The sequence below is a fragment of the Phasianus colchicus genome, chromosome 1, assembly GCF_987193195.1.
Source record: "Phasianus colchicus chromosome 1, bPhaCol1.hap1.1, whole genome shotgun sequence".
In the NCBI taxonomy this organism is placed as follows: domain Eukaryota; kingdom Metazoa; phylum Chordata; class Aves; order Galliformes; family Phasianidae; genus Phasianus; species Phasianus colchicus.
Window position 1 is genome coordinate 111,626,881 of NC_143436.1, and position 20,544 is coordinate 111,647,424.

General features: G+C 46.3%; 1 long non-coding RNA gene across 1 annotated transcript in view; it reads right to left on the bottom strand.

Annotated features, from left to right (window-relative positions):
• Positions 1-921: 921 nt before the first annotated feature.
• LOC149919953 (uncharacterized) overlaps positions 922-20,544 on the bottom strand; it is a 63,509-nt gene continuing 43,886 nt past the window's right edge. The window contains exons 2-3 of the long non-coding RNA XR_016459434.1: positions 6,106-6,208; positions 922-5,535 (exon numbers count right to left, since the gene is read on the bottom strand). This is a non-coding gene — a long non-coding RNA (uncharacterized LOC149919953). The remainder of the gene's footprint in view (positions 5,536-6,105; positions 6,209-20,544) is intronic.

Below are 20,544 nucleotides of genomic sequence, written 5' to 3' on the forward strand. Positions count from 1 at the left end.
GTGCTGCTTGCAAGATAGCTGTATTTTTCCATTTCTTTTTTTTTCTTTCAGAAAACACCAGTTGATTATTTTGAAAATCTGGTTTCTTGGGCTATTTTCAGTGTCCTGTCGTTTACACGGTGTAATTGAGTAAAACCTTGCAGAAGTCAATAGAGTTGCTCCTGGTAACATCAGTGTGAATCTGGCCTAGAAAAACACAAAATGGAAGGTGCCAAATTCCAGACAGTATAGTCACATTTGAAGTAAAGGAGATGACATAATCAACTAAAATGTTTGTAGGCTTGCTTTAAAGACAAAAGCGTTATCTTAGGAGGGGAAAAATAAGCATAAATATTTCTAATATAACTTCAAAGAGTCTTTGAATTTGAAAAAAACTGTGGCTGCGGCCGCAATTATAGCAAAAACATTCTTGACTTTTAAAACTAGAATATTCTTACTGAGGCAACACAATAGTATCCAGAAATATATTTCAGACTGTTTGAATGTCTTTGGTCACAGAGTTGCATCACAGTTACATAATTACCACCACAACAATGAGCTTTTGTCATTAATGTTTATGACATTGCATTATTAATCAGGCATTTTACTGACCTAGTACATTGAGCTTGTCTTGCAGAACAAAGGTACGTGGGGCTCCTTTTCACCCTTCATCCTCACCTAGGGCCATAAAATAGCTTTTTAAAGGCGCCAGGTATGAAGGGTTCTTTCCCAGAAAATAAAGTGCTACAAAATCCACCAGTACTACCAAGGCTTTGACTGTTTTTGTTTGCACTAAGGGAAATACAAACACAGAACAAACAAGATAGGTGATGCCCTTGAGATTGTTTTTTATTGTCACTGTTTCCCTTCGGTGTTTGTCGTGCTGATAGCGCTCCACTGTGTTGGGGTACATGAATCTCACTGACAACTGGCTGCAAACAAATGAGACAGTTATGAAAAAAGAGAAGTGAGCCAGGTTATTTCCATCGCCCGAGATAAATAAAATGCAAAAACGAAACAATCAACCTTGTGTTAAACAACGTATAGTTACTTGTGAATTAGGGTTTTTTTCAATTGTTTGAGCTTAATGATCAGAGGCAGTAACTCCTGCAAGTGAACACGCACCTTGTAATCTAATCATGCCCAATTAAATTGAGCTGGAAGTCATTTTATAGTACGTGGGCTGTTTTTCAGGGATAGTGAACATCCACCATTTCTACTGATTTTAATGGAAAGTGCCATTGCTCAGCATCTCTGAAAATGCATCCGCATCTCCTGCGAGGTAAAGCTTGCATTCTGTTGAAGGCTGTGATGTACAATTGTATGTCCTGAACCCAGGAAAACTGCTTTAACTGCAAAACCATCCTTCACTCTCTAATTGAGCGATTGATGTTAATTTACAGCTGGTGCAACAAAGCTGCATACATGCCAGGTGTCATACAGTGTGTACAGCAGACAGCTGTTGCATGTTGGTCTTCACATCAGGCTGGCCTTTCAATATCAGCACCTGCAGTTTAATGTCAGTCCCCCACTTCCAAGTGGAATGTGGGCAGGCAGGCTAGTCAGATGTAGTCAGCTCGCCTTCTGCTGCTCTCAGGCTATGTCATTTACCAGCAGCTTCTGTTGGGAACGTGTCTTACTCTGTCCCCATTGATGGAGTAAGCAGGGGACTGACTGCTCCCTGAAACACCATAGACACAGTGGTACCTCATGTATTGCTTTGTTTTTTGGGGGGTTTTAGGCTGCACCTGAGAGAGAAGCTTAGCAGTATGAGATCTGCCAGAAGCTGCTGACTCCACATCCAAAACCAAACAGTGAGATTGTTTTTCACATAGCAAAAAAAAGCCCTGCTGGGACAAGCCACAGTGGCTGCTCTGCATAGGTCCCAAACTGTCATACATCATCCATGACTGGTGGTTTCACCACCTAGGGGCACTCCAGCATGAGGCAGGGCTCTCAGTGGGAGCTCCACATCCAAATTCCAAATAAGAGCCCAAACTGTTGAGGCCAAGCTCTCTTGTGCCCATCCTCTCATGTCTTGCCCGGGATCTTTCCTTTTTGGCATCTCTACAGATAGGTAGGGGCAACTCTGCAGGCCTGATGGACATGGTGGGAAATCAGCCCCTCCATTCAGCTAGTTTGGGAACCCTCTTACAGGCAGGCCAGAGGACTGAAGACCATTTCCTGTGGCTTTATGGTTGCTGGGGCTGCCACAAAGTTTTTTTGCTTGGGCAAGCACTGCCAGTTATTCTCCAGGCGGTGTGGATGCCCTCACTAGGGACTGGGTAGGCACTGCACAGGCAGGAAGGTAACTCAGCCTCATTCCTTGGGGCTGACCTTCACCAGCAGCCTATTGCTTTTTACAGCTGTGGCATTGGATGCAACAGTACCCTGGCAGTGCAGCTGTGGGTGATGTTGACACGCGCCCAAAAGGAAGCAGCTTGAAACAATGGGATTCGTTGCACACGTGTTTTGTTTATAGCCACCAGTGTTTGTTGTGCTGGAAATAGTGACCCAAATGTAATGGTTTCTATGTCCTCTCGCTCCATCCTCTGCTCTCCTCACTTGTGTGTGACTCATGCAAAAACCTACATAACCTTCCCAAGGGATAACATGAATGACAGCCCCCTCACATTTCCTCTATATTCATGCAGCAGCTCCTGAGAACCATTGCGCTCTTGCTGCAGTCTGAAGTGGAAAGGCAATCGCTTTCCTGATGTCCTACGTAATTGCTTTATCTGTTTGTGGCTGGCTGTACCTCTGCCCAGCAAGGGGCTATGCATTGCCTCTTTTGAAGAGGATATTAGCAGCATTTGTCCACCACGTGCTGAAAAATCAAGAGCTTCTCCCTTCTCCCTTCCCCCCTCTACTTTGCTTGCTCTGAAAGAAAGCAGAAACAAAATCAAAGTCGCCGTTACAGCACTGTGCCTGTGGTACAGTTATCCCATGGGGAAAACCTGATATATCCACCTATTGTCTCAGCCACTACTGAGAGACCTTAGTGAATGAGCAAGTTACGATAACAGGTATCCTTCCGTACAGATTAAGGCGGTATTTGCGTCCGATATTTCCTGCCATACAGCACAGATTGTTTGTGCTGATGGACAAGTGAGAAACACGACTTTCCAAAGGGGGGAGAGCTGTTGCAACATACCTTTATTGTCCTCCTCTGGAACAGCATATTAAATTCATTTTCCATCTAACAGTGTAAATACATTTTCTATAATTCCTACTATGTCAGATGCACTGTAATCTGTCCTGTCCTACGTCAGCCACATTGTTGTAACCCCCCCCCTCCGATGTCAGGAAAGCTGTAATCCTCCTCTTACGTTACATAGGAGCTGCATCTCTGACATTTTCAATTGCATTCATCCAAAGGCAGACAGAGTGGGGACGGAGAACAAAACACCAGTTTCTAGACCGTGAATGTAATGAGTTCTCTGGGGTTTTGAGTGTGCATGTGGGTGTTTGAAAGTAAGGTCAAACAAGCTTTGCACACTTCGAGCTTGCTTTCTCCAGTCACAGATGAGACAAAGATTACTGCTGCAGAACGTGAGAAGTTCAGCAGAATTTTTGCATGACATTGAATCATGCATCATACATCCTCACATGCTGGTTTTGCCTGTAGGCTGGGATGAAGGGGAAGACAATATATGGCATTTCAGAGAACAAGAGGGTTAGCAAAGACCTTGCTTCATAAGCTCCAAATGGCAAAATGACTCCCATCAAGGAGTGGGGGAGGCAGGTTGGCTCACAGTTTGTGAGTGGGACACCAAGACAATCTATTTCCAAGTATGTACGCATATACGTTATGCCTCAGTCCCAGGGGCTGAGCGAGAGTCTATGAACAATAACACACAAAAGGCAAATTTCTTACATGCAGTTCTTGTCACAAATCAACACAGAGCTTCCGGAGAAGGAGAATACAGGGCATATGGCATCTAAATATATGCGATCATGGGTGACAAAACATAGAAGAACTTTTTGGATGGAGTTGTTAGCATCCTGAAAATATCTTTCACAAGATGGATAGTGACAAGACAACTCAAAACCAGATGGTTCTACAGTGATTGTCTCAAAAGAGCTCTAACTCTGGGGCAGAGTAAGCAGTTTTTGTTACTGGAGGAGACTGCTTGTGATGCTTGAATAGGAAGCCAGGTGTCTGTACTTCAGGTAGAAACACGCTTCTTGTTACATGACTGATAGAAGCAGAGAGAACACAGCATTGTCCTTATATTCAGCAGTGTATGGCATCTTCAGAAGCTCTTCACACTGCACTTTCCAGATCAGTTTTGAGTTTCTTTCTGCTAATAGCCATCACTTCTCAGAGAATCAGTGGCAAAATTTTTATTTCCCTGATCAATGTATGCTTTTCTGTTTGGAAAACGATGTCCAAGTTTTGTAGTACACACATGGAGAAAGACCCTTACAATTAGGTCTGTGATTACTGGTCTTTGTGGATAACATAGACTGATGTCTCAGTTTAAAGAGATGCCTTTAATGAAGATGATTTTGGACCAGGCATCCTTTCTTTGGATGTTGTTTTCTTTATTAGCATTTTATTTTTTCATACCATCAAGATTATCTGATTATAGGAAATGCCATACTCTGTAAGCAGATTATTTTTAGGAATAATGTTGCTAGATGCATAAAACATAGGGGGTCAGATGAGTAAGAGACCAAGCTATATAGCAATTCCCACTTCAAACCAGGGTGAGAAAATCAGGAGCTGAATTCACCCGGAACTTCTGGACAGTGAGATGCCTGCATGGTTCTGAGCTCTGCAGCATGGATTCTTCCAGCCAGCGTGATCCCACTTTCAGAAGTCACTCATCCCACCAGGGGGTTTTGAGCTGAAAGCCTGTAAGTTCTGTCATTCACAAAGGGAGCAGGAAGGGCATGAAGAAAGAAGGCAAAATGGGTATTGATTTGCACTGGGTCCCACTGGGTCCCAATCTTTCACAGCATGGCAATAAAAACTAATCTGATGGCTAAATCTTTTCTGAAGTCTCATTTGTTAATGACAGTAAGAGATAATGTATAAGAACATCAGTATATTTTCTAATTTGCTCTTTGACAGCAAGAAAAATTCCTATTGTATGTTATATCAAATATGCTGTAACCTGTGACCAAAGGCTTTAACCTACCAGTGATGTTGGCTAAAACAGGCAAAAAGTAAATTTCTCAGCTTCAAAATCTAAGGGATAAGCCATTAAAGAGACATGCGCCTTCTCTTTTAGTGCTGGAGGGTCCTTCTCTGGATGCTTTACAGGAAGTGGAATCAGCTGCCTCACAGAGCACACATTGAAGTGGATGAGCACAAGCTTGCAGTGTAGTATGAGCAAATACAGGATACAGGAACTTGTCACCACGAGTGGAGTGAGGCTGCGGTGAAAACATCCATTACCACATCTTCACAGGACAGGAAGGTATTATGGAGCAGCCTACAGTAGGATCTTCTGTTTTCAGCATCTCCATTTTTATGCTCTTTTTCCTAAGCAGGAGGCCCGTTAAGTAATACAGCAACCACATGAGAGATTGTACTCCTGCAACAATCTTTATGAAAAGGAAATATTGATTTGGGAATTGGGGGCTAGGAAAAAATGCCAAGACCAAACCCACCAAACCATGAGCAATGAATATTACAGGCATAAACAGCAATGCAGTTCACCACTGTGCTGGTCAGTACAGCCATTCACTAAGGAATTACTGATGACAACAAAATATCAAGAACCAAGTGTCCAGTTTCAGAAACAGACAATCTCACTTGAAAACATTGTTAGTGGCAAATTGTCTGGGGCTGGAAGAGAGCACCAGCCCCCACAATCATTCACAGCCAGTCTGGTGGCCCCAAGCTGTGCTGTGACCCCTGTACCAGTATCAATTTAAGGGAGTACCACTGCTGAAAACCTCCCTGCATACAGTGTATGGCTGCAGGCTTCCTTGCCTTGGGGAGAGGACAGTGTTTCCCAACACTCTTTTGCTTCAGCGATCCACTGCTGCCCACATAACAGGGATGCTTACTTGGGATGGGGCACCCCACTCCCTCACCTCCACCCCACATCCCCCAAAATAAATATATATTTTGGAAAGCTTTAGAAGAAAGGAAATCACCAGTGACCCTACTGGAAGCAGACACGGGTGTTGCTCTTGGGCTCCCTGCTCACTCAGATGCCAGTGCCGCATGAGGCTGGATGGAGATCTGGGAGAGGAGGTGGCAATAGTTAGGCTGGAATGACAAAAAAAGAAAGCAAAAACTAAAAGAAAGCAAAAATTGTAACATTTCCCCCCTCTTTCTGCATATGGTTTTCAGTGCTTTATGGAAGCTCTCAGATTTCCCTCCACCGTGAATACAAATTGCCCCTCAATTGCAAGCTTTTCCCTTTCATCGCCTTTTTTTTCTCCACCTTCATTTCCCCATCTGTAAAGCATGTAATGGCTCTGCCTATACACAAGCAAACCAGATCCCTCAAACACTCTGTAATTATGTGCTAAATGCCATAATTCTGCCTGCTTGGAGGTTGACAGGCTTTCAGCCAGGGCATCACCTGGAGTGCAGAGGTAATAGAAGAAGGCACATGCAGCCACCAAAGAGCAGAATTTGGTGGTGTGGTCTTTGGTTTTCGGAAGCTGCAGTGCCTTTCTGCGTAAGCAGCCCCATGCAGTCAGCAATCAGCACATCTTCATTATTCACCCTGTGAAGTATATGAGGCGTTTGTGAATTTTGGCCGAGAGCGTACAAAGGATTTGGACAAGCCACAGTAACACGGCGGTTATCCCCGCAGAGTGGATGCGGTGAGGCTGGCAGGGCTGGCTGCCAACCCACCAGCTTTGATTTTCTGCTCAGTGACCAGCGTTACATTTTGGCTCTAATTAATTTATGCACAAGAAGAAAAAAAGAAAAAAAAAAGGAAGCTTTTGCATTTGCTCGGGGACCTAATCCTGCACAGTGGGAAAGTGCTGCACAGGGTCAACTCAGAGCTCTTTTTTCTCTGGCAAGATCTAAATCCCGCAAGCATTCAGGTGCTTTTGGAAGCTGAAATTAATGAGCAGTTTCCCTGTTTTCAGGAGCTGGTCCCCAAGGTCTGATCCACAGCCCAGAGAGCACACATGCTGATTCAATGGGCCCTGCGCAGACAGGACTGACACCTCCTCCTTGCACACACAGCACTTTTAATGTCGACATTATGTCAAACAGTGAGAATGAATGCTTCCCTAATAATTGCTCTCAGGGAGAAGTCACATTATAGTCAAGGCATCCCGCAGAAACATCATGAGTCAGAGGAGAGGCAATTCTGCGACAATCATGCAGTTAGCTGGGGGCTGGGATGTGAAGAGCAGGCAGATCCCTATAGGATAGTAATTTGGGTTCAGTCATCCTTCATTTTCCTATTCTACTGCTAAGGTGTTGCGGCTCTGAACCACTGGATTATTTCACTGTCCATATCTGCACCCTTTGCATGCATGGTTTGCATCAGTATTCCCAGACTTTGGTCCTCCTGACACCATCCTGCAGAGCCAAGTCCTTCTGCCACTGTCAAAAGGAGCACTATAATGTTTTCAATAGCTCTTTAGGAGTCTGTCGACCCAGCTGTTGATGGAGATGCTGATATCCTGACACATACACGTTGATGACATCCAAACACTGCTGAGCAATAACATGCAGCAGGCCTGGAGTGGTACTCCTGGAGGACAGCAAGGCACTCTCTGATGGATGGACACCTGGAATGGCTGGTTGTCTGTACTACGTGAGGTTTGCTAATGGGTTGGATGTGTCAGACAGGTGGGCTCCTGCATTTAATCTCTCCCAGATGGAATGTCCTACGCCAGTGGTTGTGTCTCACAGGCAAAATTGTTAAGGGACTGTTGAGGTTTCATAAATGTCGTATTGCCAACTGGCATATTCAGTGTCCAGAGTTGCAAAAAGACAAGGTGGGGAATGGCAGATCTCTGAGCATAGAGAGTGGTGCTGGAAGTTATTAAGGAGGATTCTTCGTACTTTTTATTTCTTTTCAGGCTGATAGCTTGTCTGCAAGAAAAATGCTTTCCATTACCCATGGCCTGTGCAGATCCTGTTCAGCAGCCAACATTTCAGGGGGATCACAAAGCCTTCAGGACTCAGCAGCAGCATTTTGTGCTTGGGGCACAGAGCTGCGCTATGGGAAACCCATCTGCTGCTCTGACTTTACAATCTCTGAGTCTCCCCCAGGCACCCTCGATTGAGGGCAGGAGGAAGGAGCACAATAACATGTTTCGTGAGAAGTGCCCAAAGCCAAAGGAAAGCAGACACATTGAGGTGCTTGTTGAGGATCACGTGAGGTGCTTCATCCCATGCAAAGCTCATTTCTCTTTATTTTCACAGCCACAACCACAAGGACAGCTGTCCCCCTCCATCCCAGCTGACTCCAGCTGGGGCACGGCAGTTCCAGGCACATCTCAGCCAGAGAGGAAACATGAGGGAGAGCAGGGTTTATGGCTTGAAGTTGCAGCTTGTCTTACTGTCTGTGGCAGGTAGCTTTCTCTGAATGAATTGCTGCACCTCAACAACCCCTTGTGCTCGATAACAGAGGGAACGTGTGTTTGTGATGATACATAAATTGTGAATAAAACTGACAGGAATATATTTTTTTAAGAAGTAGAAAAGCAGTGAGTGATATGAGAACTGAGTACAAGCATTTTCACAGGAACTATCTGCGTTTTGCCATTGGGTCCAGTGCCTTTGCCCCACACATAAGCGACATTATATCTCACAACAAAATCTGACTGTAGCATGGGATGCCTGAGTAAGGAGATATTGCTGTCCTAAGGCCCCAAAGAGGAACAAACAATATTGAACAGAGAGCATAGGTGAAAGGCAAGCTGTGTGAGGCAAGCTGGGGAACGTGGCTGAGTTGCTGGGTGGGTGAAATCCAGACCCCTCATGGCCACAGAAAATGCCTGGGGAGATGGGAAGTTTGAAGTATCTGCAGGAGCCGGAGCTGGAGAGAGTGGAAGGAGAGATGAGGCCCTGGTGCTCCCACATGAAAGGAAAGAGTGGGAGGAAAGCTGAGCTGAGCTGAGCTGTGGGCAGAGGTTTCTCGCCTAGAGCTTCAAATGTCAGGGCAGAGGCTTAGCCAAATGTGGAAGGGAAGAGGGGAGAGTGGCAAGAGAGGGATGGGGAAAGTAGGTTGGTTTGGCTGGAGAGAAGAAACGGATGAGTTCAGCTGCCCTGCTCTGAATAAGCAGGCGAGAATGGGGTAGGATGAGGTTATAAATCAGTGCAGTTCTTGGCGGTCCATTAAGATGGCAAGGGGTAGAAGGGAGGCAGCACTGTAGAAACAGAGGAAGGAGAGGATTTAAAGATGTTAAGTGCTTGTGTGGCCCCTCAGCCTGTGAGAGAGAAGCTGCAGATGCTGGAGATTTGATGGATGAGGTGGTCTGTGGCCAAGCCCAGCAGAGAGCTGAGAACTGGCTCCATTGTGCCCAACACAGAGCATAGGATGGAGTGAGGAGAGGTAGCACTGTGTGGTGGGAAGTATCCTGAAATCCCTGATAAGCACTGTGTGGTAGGAATGAACAGCCCTTCAGGGCCCTCAGTGATAAACTGAAGAGAGACCAAGCTGTGGTTGGTGAGACTGTTTGGTCTTGATACAAGTTTCCTCAATCTTGAAAAGAATGAGGACCATTACAGGCTGAAGGGCCAGGCCTGTGGCCTGGGGCTTCTTAATGAAGGACTGGTCATAACCACCAGGTAACTGGGCAAGCATGAAGTTGCACTGCAGTACCTTCTGTAGCCTTTTCCCACTGGTTTCCTCTGCCCCAGCTGCCCTGCAGACCCTAGCAGCTCAGCAGGAGAGGTGTCATGGGCAACCCTCTGTCTTCATCTGATGGCAGAGGAAGCTTCCGCTCATCTGTCACACTGGTGAGACCTGACCCCATGCTCAAGTCTCACCTCCATCAGTTTCCCTGATCTCCATTCCCCAGGATCCCAAGGGGGTTTGAGCTCTCTTGGCATTCTGATATGGTCCTCACGTGTCCCATCCACCAAAGGAGGAGGTTTCCCTGTGATGGGCTCCTTTGGGGAGCTGCCACCCGGATGCAGTGCCTCGCTCTCAAAGAAGAGCAGAGACTGCTGGCAATGCCACTTACATCTTGGGCTGCCTTCCTCTGCCTGCTCATCCCACCCCACCCCACCCCTCCCCGACCCATCCCATCCCATCCCATCCCATCCCATCCCATCCCATCCCATCCCATCCCATCCCATTCTATTCCATCTTATCTTACATTTGGGATAGGAGCAGCCTTGGGAAGAACAGACTGTACAAAAGCAGCAGTTAAACAAACATGATGCAGGAAAATACAAAACAAAGAACCACCATGAAAGCTTCGACTGATGGGGCTGCAAAGGCCTGGCCCAAGAAGGCGCATCTCCTTTGGGTCACACCAGTGGCCCAGCCTCATGGTTCATGTACATGGGTGAGGTGTGGTAAGCAGTAATGCAAGACTCAGGAAGGACAGTTTTGAAGAACTTACACACCTGGGCTTTCTTTGAGCTCTGGTGCACATTTGTTTTCCAACACCTCCTGTAGATTTCTGCTGCCATCTTGTCTGTCCCAGACTTTAGTGGCAGGGGAAACAGGACAGCAGAATAACCTGATCTGGTGGGGACAGGAAGTCCTCCTGCAGCCCTTTCAGCCATGCTGCTGTCAGCAAGCAATGATAATAGAAAGGAAGTTTTGGTTTTCCAGCAAGCAGTATTTTCCTAAGGTTTCCTGTCTCTTGTAAGTCACTGGGGGATTTTTTGGTGAATTGAATGAAATCCTAGTACTGAGATATCAAAAAAAAAGTGCATGCAGTGGCCAGGAAAGCTGCTTTATCAACTTATAGGTTGTGATTTGGCTACAAGACCCTGATGGACCATGAGAGTAAAGTTTTAAAGGCCAAATCTTCAAGTGGAACTTACCACAGTGTGGCTCCTCGGTCTGAAAGATCTATAGTATTCAAAACAAAGAACTAATCTGGTATTATTTAGCCCACCACAGGCTTAATTAAATCCTTGTGTCCATGAGAAGCACCTCAAGCTGAGTTTCAATGCGAATGACCCCAATCTCATCGTGAGTTTGCATGTGGAGGTGCCTTTCACTGTCTTGCAGTGCATCATGGCTGTTCTCCCCTGCTGTCCCCTCCTTCTACTTCCTCAGGCATCAGCCAGAAAATTGTTCTCAAACAGGCACCAAGAAAAAACAAATTTCTTGTCTTTAAAAACCCACGGCTTGTGTGCAGCTGAAGAAATTCTCTCAGAGGTTACTATATCATCCTGGCCATCACACAGGAGGCATTTTCAAACCGCACTAATGGGCAGTGAGGTGCAGGCTCTAAGTGCTATGTTGGCCCTTCTGGAGAAGGTCAAGATCCTATTTCACCTCCATTAATGTCACTCCAGTAACTTTTGATAATATTGAATATCAAAGGAAAAAAAAAAAAAGATTAAAAAAAAATCTTAAAAGCTTTTCAAAAATACCACATTATTAAAGGCAGTGGTGTTTGATTTAAAGTGGTTTTAAAGAGAAAGAAAGCATGAAAGAACAAACCTTTCTTCTCCAGATTCCCAAATTCTGGGCTGGGCACCAACTGGGACATGATTTGGTGCCTATTAGACACTGTGGCAACTGAGAGCTGCCCATGGCAGCGCTGGTGTACAATCACAGAACGGTTTGGGTTGGAAGTTGCCTCAAATCCCATCCACCCCAACCCCTGCCATGGGCAGGGCTGCCCCCCACCAGCTCAGGCTGCCCAGGGCCCCATCCAACCTGGCCTTGAGTGCCTCCAGGGATGGGGCACCACAGCTTCTCTGGGCAGCTGTGCCAGCGCCTCACCAACCTCTCAAAAATTTCCCCCTGCTGTGGCCATAGGAGATGAAGGTGTCCCCTGTCTGTCCTCACTTCTGAAACAGCACAGAGTGACCAGAACAAGAGCTGGGCTCTGCCATTGCCACGGTGTCTTGCTGGATCAGAGAAAGCCTGTGAGCAGTGGTTAATGGCCAGAAGGAAGAGAAATGGCAGTCACAAGCTCCGAGAGACGGAAAGTGCTTTCCGTCATGCATAAATGCCACACCACATTTACAGCCCTTGGCCAGTCTAGTTCAGATGACTCCGGACTGATGACAAAAATGCCACGCTGTTTTTTAATGCTTCCCTCAAAGGATTATCTAGCAACAAACACTGCACTCAAAAAAAGTGCTGCAGTCGCAGTTTGAGATTTATTTTAACTCTTCAGGAAAACAAAATCTCTGAATCAAAACAAGAAGAGCCACGAAGGAGTGTGGGAAACTTCTCCCTAAATAAATGTGAGGTGACATTGTCTTGCTCCCTGCGCCCTGACCAGGCTGCTCGGATGCCGCCTCAGAGAGGAGGGAGGATGTGTGGTCTAATGAGTAACACAGGATTTGGCTACAGGACCGTGAGTCGAGGAGCACTCCTGGCAGCTCATTAATTGCCTGTGATTTACTCATGGTTATATGGGGGGCAGCAGCTCAGGAACACAATGAGCATTTAATCCTTCAGGGTTTGGTCACTGCTGTCAAAGCACAGCACAGGAACAAGCCCCTTCCCGAGTGCTTCTGGGCACAGAGGAACCAGTCTGTACTCTCCATGTCCCCCCATGCATTGAACACGTGGCAGCAGGGCTGGATGTCAGCTGTCCACTGCATGGAGGAGAGCCAAGTGGGATGTTTTCAGGCATCTCAGACTGGAGGAAGATTAACTATTATTACTAGATAAGGCATTTTCCATCCAAATATGACATTTGAAAATACCCCATTCCTAAATAAGCATTTCTGAGAAGCCCGAGAGAAAACAAAGCTTCCCCCTTTGCCTTCTTTCAAGAATGAAACAAAAATTGTTGAAATTGGATGGCTGACAGCAGGGTTGAAGTTTCATTTTCCAGCAGTCTCTGTGGCCATGCCCCAAGGGTCTGGAGGGGGCTGCAGCCAGGCCGTGCCACTGCCTTGGGGGCTCTTGGATGCAGCACCAAGCAAGGTGGTAGTTCAACCAATGGCTTCCTTTCTTCTGGAGGGCTGTACCCCACCCTCCCATCTAGCCCGTATCTGGCTGAGGTAGCCCCATTTTTGTGTGCATGCACCCCTTGGGTGTGAGGCTGGGATCTCACTGTCAAGCATCTTCTGCAACATGCAGCTGGGCAGTCCTGCAGGCTGTTAAACCAGAGAGAAACTACTCCTTGAGAAAGTGTCCTGCATGCTGAGGATGAGGCAAGGCAAAGTGGATGCAAAGGCTGCTATGGGCAATTTTACAGCCACAATTCTTCTTTGCACTGTCAGGCAGTGTGACCGTGTGTGGGCTGATGCACAATAAATGCCAGGGCTGCATTCTCCACCTTTGCCAGTACAAGTGCAACAACTTCCAGTATTGCAGCGCTGTCTCCATGCCAATTCCTGCTCCGGCTGACGTCTGACAAAAGGCTTCTCTGATAACCCTGAGGATCAGCACGAGGCCTGGGTAGAAAACACCAGCAGGGAGAATGCTTGATCACTCAATTGCTACAGCCCTCAGCACTCGCAAATGTGGGGCTGGGAGGAAATTAGTTGAGAAATATGAGGTCTTGCAGAGAGCTGCAATAGCAGCAGGGGAAGCACTCTCAGTGCAAAGGTCCTGCACAAAAAGAGGTCCTCACGGCACCATGTGTGCACCCAGCAGGGACTTGTGATATCCCTCGGAGGTGGCTGCACAGCCTGGCTTCCCTCGTGATTTCTGGGAGCTCTGGGCTGGCTCCAGCTGTCTGCAGACTCTTAGGCAGCCCCACATGCAAAAAACATCTCCAGAGCTGTCTGTCAAGGGAGGTGACGCAGCTTCTGCATATTTAACATGTCCTAGTGAGCAAAGGGGAAAAACAGTTCAGTGACAGGCAGCTGTTCTTGGTATTAGTACCTCTGACAAGAATGTTCCGGTATTATTGCAGTTCTTCATTTCTCAGTTTCTTCCTTCTCTTGCAGCTCTATGCCAGCAAACCTGCCCACCTTTTCTGTTTCTACCTCTTCTAGCTGATGGATTGCTGAGCACCTCAGTGGAGAGGAGATGCTGGGAATTCTTCTTCTGGAAGGACTATTCTTGTGGTAGGGATGTACCAGAAGCACAAACTCATATCTGCAGTATGTATTTATATACACATACATACATATATATATAAAAGGTAGTCAAGCATGCAGCTGCCCTTTCTTTCTGCTATTAGTTCACCCCTTCCACAGTGCCTCCTCCTTGTAAATCACCCTGCATCCTTTATCTCAGCTCACCCCCTCTCTCTCTTAGTCTCAGGCTCAGATCCTTCAGAACTGTTGAGTACAGCTCCTGTTCCCCAGCAGTCTGCAGAGGCCACCCATGGCTTGCCTCCTCAGTCGTGAATGCTGAGAGATGCTCACCAGTCTCCTCTGAGACAGCCAAAATGAGTTTAAAGGTGTTGGAGAAGTATCACCCTGCAGTTTGCTGAGGACACACAGCCTTCAGGGCTTTGAGACACAGAAGTGGTTGCATAAAAGCCCCTTCTCAAACCCAGCGGCAATGAGCTGTGCTGTTTCTAAAGGTGCAGCCAGTTTGCTCACCAGTGCCAAGGACATTTCACACACACAGCAGAAGATATCCCTGCCTCCATGCTGGAGGTGCTCCCAAAGCGTGCGGGAGGCAGTACCCAAAGTCACGTCCTACCCGTTGGGTAACCTGCCCAGGATGGGTAATCCCACTGGAGACACTGCAAGGAGCAGCCTGCCACGCTCCTGGGAACAGCCCACGTTCCCACAGTGCCCATGGCAGCTCTACAAAGCCACTCCTGGGGAAGTTAGGGACGGACTGAAACCTCTATTGTGTATCATATTTGCTTATCATGACAACGTCTGAGCCCCTTCCTGTAATGCATTTCAGCTATCTGATGAACATTTATCATGTTTGTTCCTTCATCCTCTACCCCAAAAGATAAGGGAGAGCCCGCCTGATTGCTCGGACACTGTTCACCAGATATGAGAGTGTAACATAGCACTCTAGGGAAGTCATGAACAGGGACTACCCATGGTCCATTGAAAGCTGAAAAACGTGAACCCTTGAAGAAGGCTTGTCAGTTGAGTGGGTATCTCTGCAAATTGGGACATTCGTTACACCCATGCAGACCACCAGAGCAGATTTTTCCATTTTTTGGCAGTGATTCTTAGAATCATTCTGGAAGAGTTTTTCCTCAGTGTCCCTATGTGTCAGCACCCTTGTTCCTAACCCTAACCCTAGGTGCATTTGTGACTCAGCTCACCCATTTCAATCAAGGTATCCAGGAGTAAATTCTGTGCTTTAAAATCACAGCTGTCATTAATACCAGAGAGATTTTATGTTTAAAAAAAAAAAAAAAAAAAGTGTTCTGAAACTGTTAATCATCTACATCAGTGAAAATGTGGATTTTCAGCATCTCATTGCAGGCTAAGGGGTATTAAGTTAAGTTGTACCATGAGCTGGGAGCAAGAGCCAACCTTTAAGCTTAGGCACACACAGAGGAGTGAAGCACACTTACCTTCCACCAGTTAACAAAGGGACTGCCACTCCTATGCAAAGTGCTTTGTAAGAAAGGAAAGGGTGGTTGAAATATAACTTAATCTCCATTCTGTGTACTTCATGAAACCAACACACTGACAGATGCCTTCTGAGAAGCTGTGAAACGGGATGACCCAAAGCTTACAGGAATACGCGGTGCAGCAGGGCCTCTCCATTAGCCGGCAGCTGGGGGCTGGATGAGGGAATGGCTTAGTCACCATTAGGGGAACCCAGAGCTGAAACCTTCTCCTCCTGTTGCAACAGAGAAGCTGTTGTTTTTTTCTTGCCCACCACTTATGTCACCATGTGCTTGTGGTGGACAACTCTCCCCCACTTCCCAGCAGGCTTTCCATGCCACTGAGTCAGAGCATTGATATCCCCGTGGAGAGGAGCCCAAAAATGAGTATCTCTCTGGGGACTGAGTGGCTGAACAGTCACTGTGGCACAAGGGGGGACATACTCCAGGAGGCTGGGATTTGGGGCGTGCTGCAGCCTCTGGCTGAAATCACAGTTCTTTATGAGGAGCAAAGAGGGACCCTCTAGGGGCCTGACTCAATGGCCTTGAGGCAAATACCTTTCATCAGAGACCAGCCTAAAAGGTCCTTGAGATCAAAGGAGACTTATACTGATCCCAGTGTGCTTTTACTCAGAGATTAAGGTTTCATATGCTAAGGGTAGGTCAGACCTGTCAAAGCATTCCTGGCAGCAGCATCCTCGTATCCAAGGATTTGAGAAGTTAGACCTCAAGTTAAAAGGATTTAAACCCATGTCTCCCATCCCACATGACACTGCAGAGCACACTGGGGTTCAAAAGGATGATCTCATTCCCTCCTGCTGAAGCTGTTCCACTTCACATAGATTAATTAAGTATTGATGCAAGTATTGATTACTCCTGTGCTACGTATTGGAAAACTTATCCTCAGTCTTTGGTGGGCATTTTTCCATCCCTCTATAATTAGATACCCAGGCAGATACTCTTACCCCAGTGGAGGTGATGCTGGATCGTCACGGCATCCTGTAGGTCAGGACTTGGGCTCGTAAGCGAGGTGGTGAGAGGAGGTACAGGAGGAAAACACCACTGCCCGGGAGGGTCAGCAGCCAGTGCAGAGCCACCAGCAGAGCCCAAACCGAGGACTGCAGCTGCAGGCTTGCATTGGAGAGCAGTAAGCCCAGGAGAGGCAGAATCCTCTGTGTGCATTCCTGTGCATTGGAAATCACTGACTGGGAGCAGAAGGATCCTGAATAGCGTGTTCCTAAGGAAAAGTCTCCTCTGGCACTGTGATTCTGAGAGTGATTTTCTTTCAAGCAGCAGGTTGGCCACCAGTGTGCAGATATAGGCAGCAGTGCAAAAGACTGTCAAGTGCTTGCAGAGAGCGTTGAATACCAGCCAGAGAGATGGTGGAGTCACCATCCCTGGAAATGTTCAAGAGTCATGGAGATGTGGCACTGAGGGATGTGGTCTGTGGGCATGATGGTGGTAGGCTGATGGTTGGATTAGGTGATCTTAGAGGTCTTTCCAACCTTAATGATTTTACAATTCTATGATTCTATGTTTATGAAGCCATGTTAGCCACATCTGCAGAGGGAATGTAGATACACGCACCTGGTGTGTGGTTTCTACTGTGTCCTTCCCAGGTTTTGCTCTGAATCACAGGTGTAAAATCACAGAGCCATTTTCAGCAGAAAATTTTGCCTCTCATGTCGAAGCAGTCTACAAATGCAATGGTTTCATACTTATGAGGCAAAACTAAAAGGGAAATGATGTTTTGTTCAAAATAGTTACTGTTTTTTTTGGTCAGAAGTAGATTTTCCAATGACACTGCAAGTAAGGTACATCAATACTGGAGGTGAATCTGCCTGGCCTGCTCCTGGAGGGTGGGAGTAACCTGAACCCCAGTTCTGCCCCACTGTCACTGATAAGCTCTTGGCTTTTTTGAAAACGTTCCCAGGGCAGTGTACCAACACCATTCACTGGCATAGGATGCTTTCTCTTCAGAAATAGGAAGTAAACAATAGGTCAGATAAGAGCTGTCACATGTTATCCACAAACAGTGAAAACAAAACTTAAAAATTAAATAGGGCAGCTTTTCATAACATAATGTAAGCTGAAGCTCTACTGTTTGTCAATATGGGCATCCTTGACTATTGATGCTGGAGGAAACAATTGAAATAGTTTGCTATTTATCAGCCACTTTGCATAGTGAATATTTGCACATTCCAGAGCTTTTTTTCTTTTTTCTTTTTTTTCCCCGAAATCAACTGAAAAGTGCATGATTTCTCACTAACAGCATCACCGGTTTCTGTGATTCTGCCAGAATCAATAGATTCCAGCAATGCCTTTGATGTGGAGATGTGTTAGTGAAGCAAACTCACTGTGGTCTGTTTGTAATGCTTTCAGTGTGCATGTTCTCACTGGTGAAGAGTGGAGAGAGGGAGATAAAACAAGAACACAAAATGCACTTTACATGACACCTTATCCTACCCAGAAGCAGAGGAGCACTTACACCTCACAGTTTCTCTTTGAATGGTGCTTCTGTCAACAGTTTAAAGTAACATTGCCTAAAGTGGCATTTATCTTTGGGGCTATCTGTGAGATTCCTTTCTAATTTTGTTACGTGCGTGTTCCTTGCTGTTTATGCCCTACATGGTTAAAGGGGATCTTTGTTGCTCCTCCTGTGGGTTACGGCAAGGTCAGGACTTAGCACTGTACATCCTTTCACCTCCTGAATGTTGGACATTCAGTCTCAAAGGCTCTGTCACAGAAGGGGAAACGCACCTACAAGGATGCCTTCTCTGCCGGCTGCCCATAAGGTTACCTTCTGCACACAAAGCTGGCCATGTTGGAAGCCTTTTCTGGAAGCCTGCCCTGAGCTCTGCCGTGCAACAATGAGTTTATGTATGATTGCAGGCAGAAACAAGCCAGTTTCTTCCTGCTTTAGGCTGATGTTTAAAGCTTGGCTAGAGAGATTTATCCTCACATTGACCTGTCCCTGGGCCTTCTAAAGAGCCAAGGCAAGTGAGGCTCTCGAGCAGCCTGGTGATGGGCGCAGGCATGGCCAAGGGTTGCATGGGGCATCTGTTGAACCACTGCCCAGTGTTCTTGCTCCCATAGGCATACAGGACTGTCTCTTTTGCTGAACCACACTGTAGTTGCACAGAAATAATCTACATTGCTTCCCTTTACTGCATTTCAATCTTCCACTAAATCCAGAAGGTGAATCTCTGCTTAGGTGGTCAGTGTATGAGTTATGGAGGGGAGTCTTGTGATTTAGGTAATCGTTATTTTCTTTGTTCTGTCCTGTCAGCCAAACTTAGGTGGTGGACATCTACCAGTTCTAGTGCAATATAGTGTCAAGGAGGCTGTCCTTCCTCCCAGGGAAGGAGAAAGGCCCACACAACCGCCCTGTGGCTACCAGTAGGAGCAGTAAGGTGCCTTAGGAGGCAAGGTCCTGTCTCCTGCTGCTGTTTGAGGGAGAATGGCTTGGCCTTAGTAACAACAGCCCCAGCCAGGCTGGGAAACAGCTAGGTAAAGGTAGAACAAGCCCACCCTTTGTCCAGCATACACAGAGCTGCATCTCTGTAAGTCATTTCACCTCCAGTAAAAATGCTGTCTTCTGGCTCTGAGATTCAAAAAGCAAAAAATTAAGTTGCACAAATGGCAGCTTCTTTCTTTAATGCTCTGGTGGGAATTACGAGCCAGAGAAATACTGATCCTCTATCAGGAGACAGAGGAATAATCTGGCCCAACATAAGATCTGAATAAACAACCTAAGAGAAAAGAGAAACATCATGCATAGTCAAAAACCTGAATGCTCCTCAGCAATCAGAGCTTCTCTACCTCCTCAAAGGACTGTGAGAGACTGATTGATTTCTCTGTCTGGAAGAAAGCGGGTGAGGGGAGAGGGGAAAGCACTCTTAATTCCTCTGACCCCAAGTGCTGAGCAGTCATGATTTGAATCTCATGAATTTCAGGAGGAGCGTGACAGAAACAAAGGGCTCCTTTGCTGTCCATGATGCATGAACAGCTGTTCAAGAAGAGAAGGAGTGGGTGAGTCTGCCATAAAAGTCGTCCCTAGATTTTTGGGAATTTCTGGCAGTTGATTCACTTTCTATACTGCAGCTGTCCGAGCAAGGCTGAATGCAAATGCACACTCCCCTATCTTACACAGAAACCTGGAAATCTGATAGAAAAGGCAAAATTAACACCAGCCTACCCGAAATGAATTTAATGATGTTAATCCTTCTGATTTACTCCCTTGAAGCCAGGAGAATAACCAAAACCTTTATACAGAATCTATTTGACCATGTTATAGTTTTGTAACAACAGAACAGATAAATGAATGCCCATAAAACCAGAGATGGATGTCTGTGAGTGGGGAACAACTTTATGCACAAACAGTCAAGTGCTAGGTTAGTTACAGCCGTGAACCAACAGAGACAACATCACCATTGGTGGCACCTCTCCAACAGAGATCTATTGGTCTGACATGTTTCACATTTGCACTAAGGTCAGCTGGAACAAATAAATGACTGGCACTATTGGCCAAATAGCAAGTGAGCTTGGGCATCCCCAACCCATATCCCCCTGCACAGAATAAAATCCCCAGCAATTTCATTCCTAAGTGCAGTAGGCTCCAAAATCTTGTAAGAGCCTCTGAAATCTGGCAGCGGTCAGTTAAAAGGCACCGACAAAATGGAATGGTCATTATTTTGCATTTATCATTAGGAGATCTATTTATCCACATGTTCTGGGGAGGAATAGCAGCCTTTATCCTACATGAACAGTCTCAGAAGGTTTTTCTCAGACTTTTGAAATGTCTATATGCATGCTGATGTGCATAGCGGGTGTGTAATCGTGCCTTTGTTCAGAGTGGGATATACAGCAAGGCACGTCTCTATTAAAGACAAGGTCACTCATGAAGGACTTTTTTATCTTTCCTTGACCACAGTAAACATTTAAGGGCTGTGAGAACTTTCTTCACAACTTCTGTGCCTGGAGAATTCAGGA